Source organism: Diabrotica virgifera, chromosome 4, assembly GCF_917563875.1.
Source record: "Diabrotica virgifera virgifera chromosome 4, PGI_DIABVI_V3a".
Lineage (NCBI taxonomy): Eukaryota > Metazoa > Arthropoda > Insecta > Coleoptera > Chrysomelidae > Diabrotica > Diabrotica virgifera.
Window position 1 is genome coordinate 22651364 of NC_065446.1, and position 10946 is coordinate 22662309.

The window sequence follows — 10946 nt, forward strand, 5'->3', positions numbered from 1 at the left end:
GCAATAAAGATGGTACACGCGCAGTGACCAATGGCGAGTAAAATACATACGCTTTGACAGTTCTCAATATGTAAACAAACCGTCAAAATGACAAACTACTGAATTTATTTGTGTTACAAAATTAATAAATTTGAATATATATTTGTTGTTAACGATCATAGAAAAAATAATATTTGCAACTTGCATTTAATTATCATTATGAAGCTCGTTTCGTAACCCTCATACTCGCTTCATAATAACCATAATTAAATGCTCGTTGCATAATATACTATTATATTTTCATTGAATACATTAATTATAAAATTAAGTTCTATAATATTAAGACATTTACAGTATATTATACAACGAGCATGTAATGATGGTCATTATGAAGCGAGTAGGAGATTTACGAAACCAGCCGCCTAACGGCGAATTTCGTATTAGATTACAAGCTTCTTAATGATATTAAATGCAAGTTTTATATAGTATTTTTACTACAAAAGCGATATTACGTAGGTCAAAATTTTTGACGTAAGAGAACTGTCAAAACATGAGAATGTGACTTTTCATTATTGCCATGTTTATAATAAACATGGAAATAATGAAAAGTCACATTCTAATGTTTTGACAGTTCCCTTACGGCAAAAATTTTGACCTACGTAATATCGCTTTTGTAGTAAAAATGCTATACACGACTTTTTTCAATATATTTGAATATTCAAATTTATTAATTTTGTAACGCAAACAAATTAAGTAGTTTGTCAGTTTGAGTTTGTTTACATATTGAGAACTGTCAAGGCGTATGTATTTGACTCGCCATTGGTCACTGCGCGTGTGCCATCTTTATCGCGAATGCCATATCGCGATTCTATTGGTTAAAAATCTGTATCTTAATGAAAATCTGTATCATAATAATAGTAGATTATACCACGAGTCAATAATGATGGCTATTATTCCCGAGGAATATTTACGAACCGAGCCGCGTTATCGGCGAGGGAGTAACATTCCGAGGGAATGAGAGCCATTATTGCGAGTAGTATACTCTACTTTATCTACGACAAATTAATTAATTTAAGATTTTTAATGAACAACTTTATTTGTTAAAAACATTAAAATTAGTAATAGTACAATTAATAAACTGAATTGGTTGAGAATCATCATTAACTTTAGTAGAGTTTTTAATACAAATATTTGGGATCTCGATTGCTGTAGAACAAGAAGATGGTACATTACTGTTTATCTCTTTAGCGATAGTATCTGCTGTAGTCCAGATCAACGTCATCGTTTATTCTCAACATAGATTTAATCATTGAATAGAATGACCATATTGAAGACGGTTTATATTTTGCACTTAATTCAGCGAAATAGGCCAGCAGAACATTTTCGGAAAATGATTTCGCGTTGTTTCGAACACGCCATTCGTTGAAGGTTGCGTACGTTTTATTATAAATGGATTTCGATGTTTCAGGTATTAAGGTAGATGCTGTTGCTGTAGCTAGTTCTACAATTTCTGGTGGTGTACAATTAAAAGATTCTTCATTTTCGTCCATCTCAACATAAACTGTCAAATATACTATTCGTTTGACAGTGACACTTTTTGAGGTTGATTATTTTGTTTCCGTGGTGATTTTTGTGATTGTTGTGCCAGAGGGATTAATAGCTATTAAGAGGAAACAGTAGCGATCAACAGGTAGCAAAAACGCGTTCCAAGATTGCGGCTGTAATTTTGAATATTTTTTCGAGATATTGGGCACACGTATTCGTAACATAATAAATAATGGCGGTACAGGGCCCAATTTGAAAAATATATTAATATGTGGAAATTGCTCTGTAATTAAATGCAATATTACAAAAACGAGCCTGTACCGCCATTAAGAAGAACAAAAAAATATACTTTCTTCAAATAAACTTTTTTATCCAATGCCTAAATTTTGTGTCATTTTGGAACTACTAAAATTTTTTATTTCATTAGTAGTTCCAAAATGACACAAAATATAGGCATCGGATAAAAAAGTTTATTTGAAGAAAGTGTATTTTTTTGTTCTTCTTAATGGCGGTACAGGCTCGTTTTTTTAATTTTGTATTTAATTACAGAGTAATTTCCACATATTAATATATTTTTCAAATTGGGCTCTATACCGCCATTCTTTATTATATTACGAATAGGTGTGCCAAATATCTCGAAAAAATATTCAAAATTACAGCCGCAATCTTGGAACGCGTTTTTGCTACCTGTTTATCGCTACTGTTTCCTCTTAATCCCGCATTATTAATCCTTAAGGGATTATTATATGGCATTATATTGCAAACACCACAAGTATAATACATATATTATGTATCAGTCGTAGATAAAGTTCATTATGATACAGGTTGTGACATTATAATTGATATATTATAGTATGAGGATAGAAAAAGTTATTTAAAATTTGTTAAGTAATTGAATGTACATAGATCCTAAAATTTGTGATATATTGCCAAATATTGAGTGTTTGCATTTTTGGTTAATGTATTTAGAAGCTATAACAATAACAATAATAGGCACCAATACCAACCCAGTGAGTGATATAAAGCAGAAATTATCCTAATTCACAAAAAAGGTGATTCTACTGATCTCAAAAACTACAGGCCCCTAAGATTATTTTCCCATATTTATAACCTAACCGTTGATATAGATAATAAAAAAGAACCAAACCGTTGAGTTTCTCCGTCGTATCAGACTGACCTGGGCAGCCTTCGGCAAGCTGAACCATATTTTCAAATCGCCCGACATACCAATATGTCCTAAAAAAACTTTAATCAGTGGGTTTGGCCAGTGTTAGAGCATATGGAGCATACGGATAGACCAAGAGGCAGCGCTGAAAAATCTCTTTGAATTTACAAAGCTAGATTTTTCACAATTGATTACTGTGAGTCTGTAGAGAAACATACTGCGGCCGGTCAAGCGAAACGTAGAACAGGGGTAACTGAGAGGGTATCAAAATTGCTTTCCTACGAAGGTAGTTATTTCCATTTACTAAGGTTGAAAATCAGTACACACATTCTAAATTAAATATAAATAAAAGTAATTATTGTCGGTCAGCTGTATGATGGGACAGAGCCGGTCGGTCGGCCCCAATATTCGATTGAGGAATTGAAGCATTTTGGCTCGCAATTTTTTCGTCCAGCATGGATTTACTTGAAATTTTATTAATAGAAGGTAGGGAATAGTCCAAGGATCATTTTATGCATCATGCCTCTATAATACGCTAAAACTTCGGGGGTGGTTGCCACCCCATCTCGGGGGTGGGCAATTTTTATTACATTTTAATAATGTAGTGCGATGGACAAAGTGATTCTAATACAAAATTTTATTCGTAAAACTAATATTTTTCGAGTTATTCGCGCTTGAACATAACAGTTTTTCGACGAAAAAATCGACTTTTTTATAGGGTTTTTTGAGAATACCTCGAAAAATATGCATTTTATCAAAAAAACTGTAGATATCGAAATTGTATCTTTTAGTAACACAAACCAAATTCTTTTCCTATAATATCTTTAAGACATACATACCGAAATACGGCATGTTAAAGGTTAGCTCTTTTCGTCAAACGCATAATTTGAAATATTCAAAGCCAAATAATGGAAAAAATTTGCATTTTTTAAGGATTGAATAATATTTTTTTAAGTAAGCAATTATACCTTTCAAAAAAAATAATAAAATTTCTAGCACGAAAAATAAAGCGACTTATGATAAAAAAAATGTCGGTACCTGCTTTTCTCTACGAAAAAATCATTGAAAACAACCCCCTAACTACCTTCCTATTTCAAAATTGGTCTTAAGCTTCCCGTAGTTCCTTTTATATTTATGTTATCAATACACTTAAGGAGTTTGACCTATTTAAAATGCCTAATTTTTGAAAAATTGTAGTTTAAAGAAAAATTGATTTTTTCAATTTGGTATTTTTCACCCTTTACTTCAAAATATCTCCGAAAATACTGAAGACACGAAAAAAATTATAAACTATTGAATTGTAGTTTTTTTAATGACTAAAATTACCGTGTAAATAGATTTTCATTACAGTGAACAGTTAGCCAGATATAGCTGTTTAAAACCTATATTTACCAGAAAACACCCACTTATTCGAGCCATTTAAACCCGCCCCAATTAAAAACTGAGGGATCTTACGGAATTTAATTTACATAGTATTATAGCTCTTTAAAAATGTTACAAAATAATTTTTGAAAAACTTTTTATCGCCAAAAATATTATATAATATTTTTTGAGGTATTCTCAAAAAACCCTCTAAAAAAGTGAAAAGTGTTTTTCGTAGAAAAACTGTTATTTTCAAGCGCGAATAACTCGAAAAACCTTAGTTTTACGAAGAAAATGTAAAAAACATTTTTTTATTTGAATCATTTTCCATCGAATTACATGATTAAAATGTAATAAAAAATTCCCACCCCCGAGATGGGGTGGCAACCATCCCCAAGGTTTTAGCGCATGACAATAATAATATCGTATGGCATTTTTGCCGGGGAGATCTTTTCGGACAGTTCCGGCGTCATTTACATCTTTAACTCTATTTGAAGTAACTAGTGCCGATGTACACTATCCCAGGGGGACCGACGCGCGACGGCTTTACGTGCTCTCCGAGGCACGGTGAGACGGCTCGTGTCATTATTGGAAATGAAAATGGTTTATCTTTGGTCTATTTATATTTAATTTAGAATGTGTGTACTGATTTTCAGCCTTAGTAAATGGATTTAATTACCTTCGTAGGAAAGCAACTTTGATACCCTCTCAGTAACCCCTGTTCTACGTTTCGCTTGACCGACCGCAGTATGTTTCTCTACACAATCACGGTAATCAACTGTGAAAAATCTAGCTTTAGTAAATTCAAAGAGATTTTTCAGCGCTGCCTCTCCGTCTAGGAGCAGAAACGTTGACCATGACAAGGAGAGCAGCTCAAAAGATCCGCCCGATCAAAGGGCGATGGAGCATACTATGTTGAACGTCTCACTACGACACAAGATGCCAAACCGCCAGCTACGACAAAGATCAGGAGTGGCTGACACAGCAGAGAGAATAACAATACTGAAATGGAACTAGGCAGGTCACTTGGCTTTAATGACAGATAAAATCTGGAAACAGCGGATACTGGAATGAAGACCAAGGGATGATGCCTTCTGATTCAGAGATCGTCCACCAACACGTTGAACTGATGATCTAAAACGTTGTGACAGAAATTGGATGCAAGAGGCATAATATCGAAACAGATGGAAAATTATGAGGGAGATCTATGTCCAGAAGTGGACAAACGACGATTAAATGAAATGATTTAGAATAATCTACAGTGGATACAACAGTTACAATATTCACATAAAGTGTCATTTGATTTACAGATAAGGCAACTATGGTTATTCTGCTGTGTCATGACATATATTATCCAAACGAGCGATTTTAACATACAACTAACGGTCAGTAAATGTTTAAAACAATGAATTTATTGTAGTGTGAATAATGTTTGAGAACTATTGTAGCTAGTTCCATTCATTGTCCCACAAATTTTTATTTATATCGACACACTTGAAATCGCATTCCGAGAACGCACTTTGTATTGCTTCACGTGTATGTTAATCAGATTTCTCGTTACTTTGCAAACTACATAGTTTGAGATTGGATCCAAATAAAACGAACTTGCCGTGTTGTTTCGTTTAGAAAATTTAACTGTTATTAAATTACCCTATGTAATTGTAATTGTATACAGCTGTTATATTGTATGTAATGAACGGAGAGTATCGGTAATTGTCATAGATTTGGGGATGTTGTGGTCACGTATATGAATTTACACTTATATAATTGTGCTTAATTCCCTAAACGAAATATTACTGATTAATAGTAATTAAATTGTAACAAATATAGTAATTGCAGTTACAACTTCTACCCGTACACTATTAGTAAATTTGGAGGTATCCGTATAAATGTTGCAACAATCGGAAAAACATGAGCTTTTGTTACAGATAAGTTTGTTATAGTACAATTGGCTTATTATTGAACGGGAGGTTTAAAATTTGTTGTGTTTAGCAAGAGTTTGATTATATTGTTGAATAAGATTAGAAATACTATGAGGCGATAAGTACCTTCGAAATCTCCCGTCCTCCTTCTCTTAAGTGCCTCTATTGCGGTTGGCGATGAACATGACAAATTTCTCTCTGTTCTGGGCTTGACGAATTAAATAATTCCCTGTTGCGTGGGTCCAATCTCTAGTGTTTCGGAGCCAGAATTTTTTCTGTTTTCCTATACCCCTTTTACCTTCGATTTTACATTCTAATATGAATTTGAGCTGCTCAAATTCCCTATGGCGCATTGTGTTTCCTAGATATGACGTCTTTCTAATTTTGATTGTATTGACTAGATGAGGATGTGTGCTCATCATTTCCAATGCTTCTTCATTCGTAGTTCTGCCAGTTCAGCTTATTCTTAACATTCGGCGGTACATCCACATTTCGAACAAATTCAGTTTGTTGACGCCATACTGTTTTAAGGTGTGCTGTAAGGTTTTTAGGTTTCAAGGTTTTTTACTTAAGTCAGTACTTTTCGAGTTATTTGCCATTGAAAATGTTGATTTTTCGACAAAAAAAGCTACGTTTTCAGAAGGTTTTTCGCAAATAACTCAAAAAGTAAATACTTTATCGAAAAAAATATCCTTAGCAAAAGTGTAGCTTATAAAAACCCCAAAAAAATATTGTATAAGTAAAGTCTATCAATCAAATAAAAACAAAGTTGTAGCTCATGAAAAATACGTTCTTATTCGTCTAATTCCAAATCGAATATTTCAAGGTGAAATCACCGAAAAATTAAGCACGTTTCGGGAAAAACTCATTTAAACTTTCTTAAAGTGTTTATAAAAAGCTTTGTTTTAGTTGTTAACAAAAGTTTTAGCATTAAAAATAAGCGAGTTACGCTCAAAATAAAGTTGGCCTCTTTTTTTTTGAAAAAAATCATGAAAATCTCGCCGTGTTTAGCTCCCCAAATGAAATTAATCGCTACCGCTTTACAAACAATTTACTTACCTATCTATATTTTATATGATTTGTCAGTCTCACCGGATTAGGTGTTTATTTTTGAAAGGGTTATAATTGAGAAAGCTTGAATGGGTCACTAATCACGAGTGTATGCAAATTTTGAAGAGCCATATCTTAACCAATTCTTGTCTTACGGAGAAATAAAATGAAACTAGCATATTTATAAGAGCAAAACCTACATTTTTTTACTCTTTAAGATTTTTCTTATCACTAATACTCTTTAAGTTACTTTAAAAAAATGAAATTTTTCAAAAATTTTTAGAAATTTTTTTTTACTATAAAACCTAATGTTTTTAAAAATAAACACTTCAAGCCAATCAAACTTAGATATCATGTAAAAAATACACATACAGTTAAAATAGATAGTAAAGCCAAACGATTAATTTCATTTAGTGTGCCAAATAGAGGGAGGTTTTCACGATTTTTTTTACCAAAAAAAAAGGGACCAACTCTTTTTTCAATGTAAGTCGTTTATTTTGATGCTGTTAACTTTTGTAAAAAACATGTATGTAACAAGATTTCTTCGATACTTTAAAAAAGTTAATAAGGTTTTCTCAAAAAACGCTTATTTCTTCGGTGATTTCGCGTTGAATTATTCGATTTGGAATTAGACGAATAAGAACAAACCTATTCTTCATGAGCTACAAATTTGCTTCTACTCAATTTGTAGACTTTACTGGTACACCATTTTTTAGTTTTTTTATAGGCTGTTGCTAAAAATATTTTTTTCGATAAAATATTTACTTTTTAAGTTATTTGGGAAAAACGGTCTGAAAACGTAGTTTTTTTGTCGAAAAATCAACATTTTAAATCGCGAGTAACTCGAAAAGTATTGACTTACGTAAAAAACTTTATAAAACAAAAGGTGCTTAAAGTAAGTCAATTTATTCATTTCCGGCCTTATTTTAAACACGCGTTTTTCACCCCCAAGAAGGGGTAAATGTCACCCCCAAGTAAAAGCAACCAACGGCACAAATTTAACTTTGAAGTGGAGGGTAAGTAGAACCTAAATCCAAATTTTGATGCAATTCGGAATTGCCCCTGGAGATTACACTCCAAAACGGTCATTTATTGGGCTATCCTGTCAGCAACTGAATGCACTACACTACAGGATCAGGGGTAGATTTAAGTTAGGAAGCTACTTAGATAGGCAGCTCAAACATTCAGTTCGTAGAAGAATAAATTTAATTTATTTGAAGGAACAGTCTGAGAGACCTCGCGTCACGACTGCAGGATTAAGCTAATATATTTTACTGAATATAATATAATAAAACATACTTTACCCAGAATCCAAATACTGGTTGACAAACAAACCTTCAAGCGCACAAAACAAAAATTCGAACTGCACTGCACTTAGCCAAAAATAATAATATCGATAATCAATAAAATTATAAAAAGTAGACAAACATGAAATTTTACAATTAGCGCAGTATTAATAATTACATTTGATGATTACATTAATGATTTCCGTTCGAACTTTTGAACCATAAACACATATATCGAGTTCGAGCTAATTATTTACATAATATCAGTTGGGGATATTATTGCTAATTATTATTTAAAAGATTAAAAACGTACAAAGGCCGAAGCTTAACAGTCAATTTTAAAAATAAAAAATAAATTAATTATGAGTAATCTACTAGCGAATTACCCGATAATGAATTTCACTTAAACTGTATGTTATTGATTTATTTATCGGCAATATAGCCTCGTTCGCAGATGCAGTACTCAAATATATTTAAATAATTGAAATCGGAAAATTGAAGAAATAGGTACTCAGCGACGTATTTCGATGAACAAAAATATAGATATTGACTCCATTACAAATCCAGACATGAGGCGCTCAGAGCAACAGTGGCTTAACCCCAAAAACGAAGTTTTGAGATAAATGCAATGTTTGCATTTGTATTTACATTATGCTTATGGGATACAGCCAAATTCAGAGATATGTTGTGTATAGCCTTGTTAATCCGAAGATTTAATGTTGCTGCTTTTATCTAACAATAAAACACTGAAAACATTTGTTTTCTAACTTCCACACTGTTTTCTAACTTGTGGAAGTTAGAAAACAAATGTTTTCAGTGTTTTATTGTTAGATAAAATGAACTTCCATCAAGTAACGGTCGAATCCATCAATTAGTTGCTGCTTTTATTGATACATTAATCCAAAAATGTTCAATTTGTGGGTTAGGCCACTGTTGCTCTGAGCGCTTCAATTCACCCTGAACCAGTCGCGCGTGGACTCCTCTTTCAAGAAAAACTATTTTTTTATGAGCAAAAGGAGATCCAAAAAACCGAAGGCTGAAGATTTCTTACGCTGCACAGTGGGGCAAGAGACAACATAAGTTGGCATTAAATCGTTGTCGATATATTATGGCCAATTTTTTTTTCAAATATTATAAGTTGTGTGAACATAAAAAAAAACGATGTTTTTTCAAAGATTATTCTTCTCAATGTGCCTATCCATGACGAATGTTAGCGATCATCATGGCAATCTTTATTTTATCTGCAGCAGCGCGGAAAAGCTGCACAGATGTTGTGTTAAAGCAGGTTCTGAAGTTCTTTAACCAGGATGTTCTTCTTCTTCCTGAGCCTCGTTTTACAAATATTTTCTCTTGAAGGATGGCTTGTTCAAAAAAAGGTTTTGCTCAAAATTTTCAAAGCTGAATGTCTATAGTTACTACCGATATTGATTTAAATGGTATTTGAAGTTTAGTCATTTTTATTTTATATCTTATTTATTTATTATTATCTAATATTATTTATATCTCAAAACAATTGTGTTAACATTATTTTTGAAAAATTGCTTAACCAAATTGTTTTTTAAAACCATTTACCGCATATTTATAAGAATAACATAAAATTTTGTAGGTAAAATATTGAAAAACTTAAACTACAGATCATCATCAGAATCATCAGATGTGACGTCAACATCTTGCACGTTCGGAAATTTGAACATAATATATTATGCACTAACATGCAGTGCTTCCACTGGCAGGTGTTCTAATTTCTTTCTTTTTATGTTTCTTTTGCTTTTGATCAGTGGATCACTACTAATCAACAAAAAGTGGAATACATCTTAATTTGTTTTGGATCTACTACACTTTCTTGAATTATTTTAATTGAATTATGCAAATAACGAAAAATTAGAATAGAGTGTTACTCAATTTAATTAGGTCAACATAACCTCACAAAAAAAAAAATATGAAAAAAGGAGCATATATGAGCAAAAAGTTAAAATGACTTTTTAAAGAATAATACTCAAGCTTTCAAAATAAAACAAAATTAAAGTTGGATCAGTCTGGGAACACTAACAAATCACTTGTTGTTCTTTTTGGAAAATGCATATTTTGATATTTTGTACAGGTAATTTTAAACAATATATTATGAGAGACTATATTTACTTAATTATTATATCACATCTGTAATAATATTGTCACTTTCCTGAAGATCAAATATCCGTAGCCAATTTTACTAGTAAATTAACTTTTCACTTGAAATAAGTGGATCAAACGTAAGTCGAATCACGTTATCGCGGCCTATGCATTGTTAACACGGGACCATGTGCCCTTTGCGACGCGTCGCAACTGGTGGAGGGGGATTTAATGGGAAAAAAATGATGCCAAATCATACGCAGGATTGTGTACTATTTAATTAAAATGAATGCCACAGAAAATACTGCATTTAGTATTTTCATTTTATGCCAACTTTTTAGCTCTCCTGCCCCACTGTGCGCTGTAAGACAAATTTTGGTTACAAACTAAATCCGAGCCTTCTACAATTTACAAAGCCAACGAACGATAAATGCATAGACATGGGAATCTACAATATGCATTCCACGACAGGTCAATTTTTATCTAGGTAAAATTCTAATCGACTTGATTGCTAGTACTCAACTGATT

General features: G+C 32.3%; 1 protein-coding gene across 1 annotated transcript in view; it reads right to left on the bottom strand.

The window, feature by feature from the left end:
- Positions 1–8487, bottom strand: part of LOC126882948 (neuronal growth regulator 1-like) — an 802823-nt gene extending 794336 nt beyond the window's left edge. The window contains exon 1 of the mRNA XM_050648025.1: positions 8328–8487. The gene's annotated coding sequence lies outside the window, so the exon portion shown is untranslated. The remainder of the gene's footprint in view (positions 1–8327) is intronic.
- Between the last annotated feature and the right edge of the window lie 2459 nt (positions 8488–10946).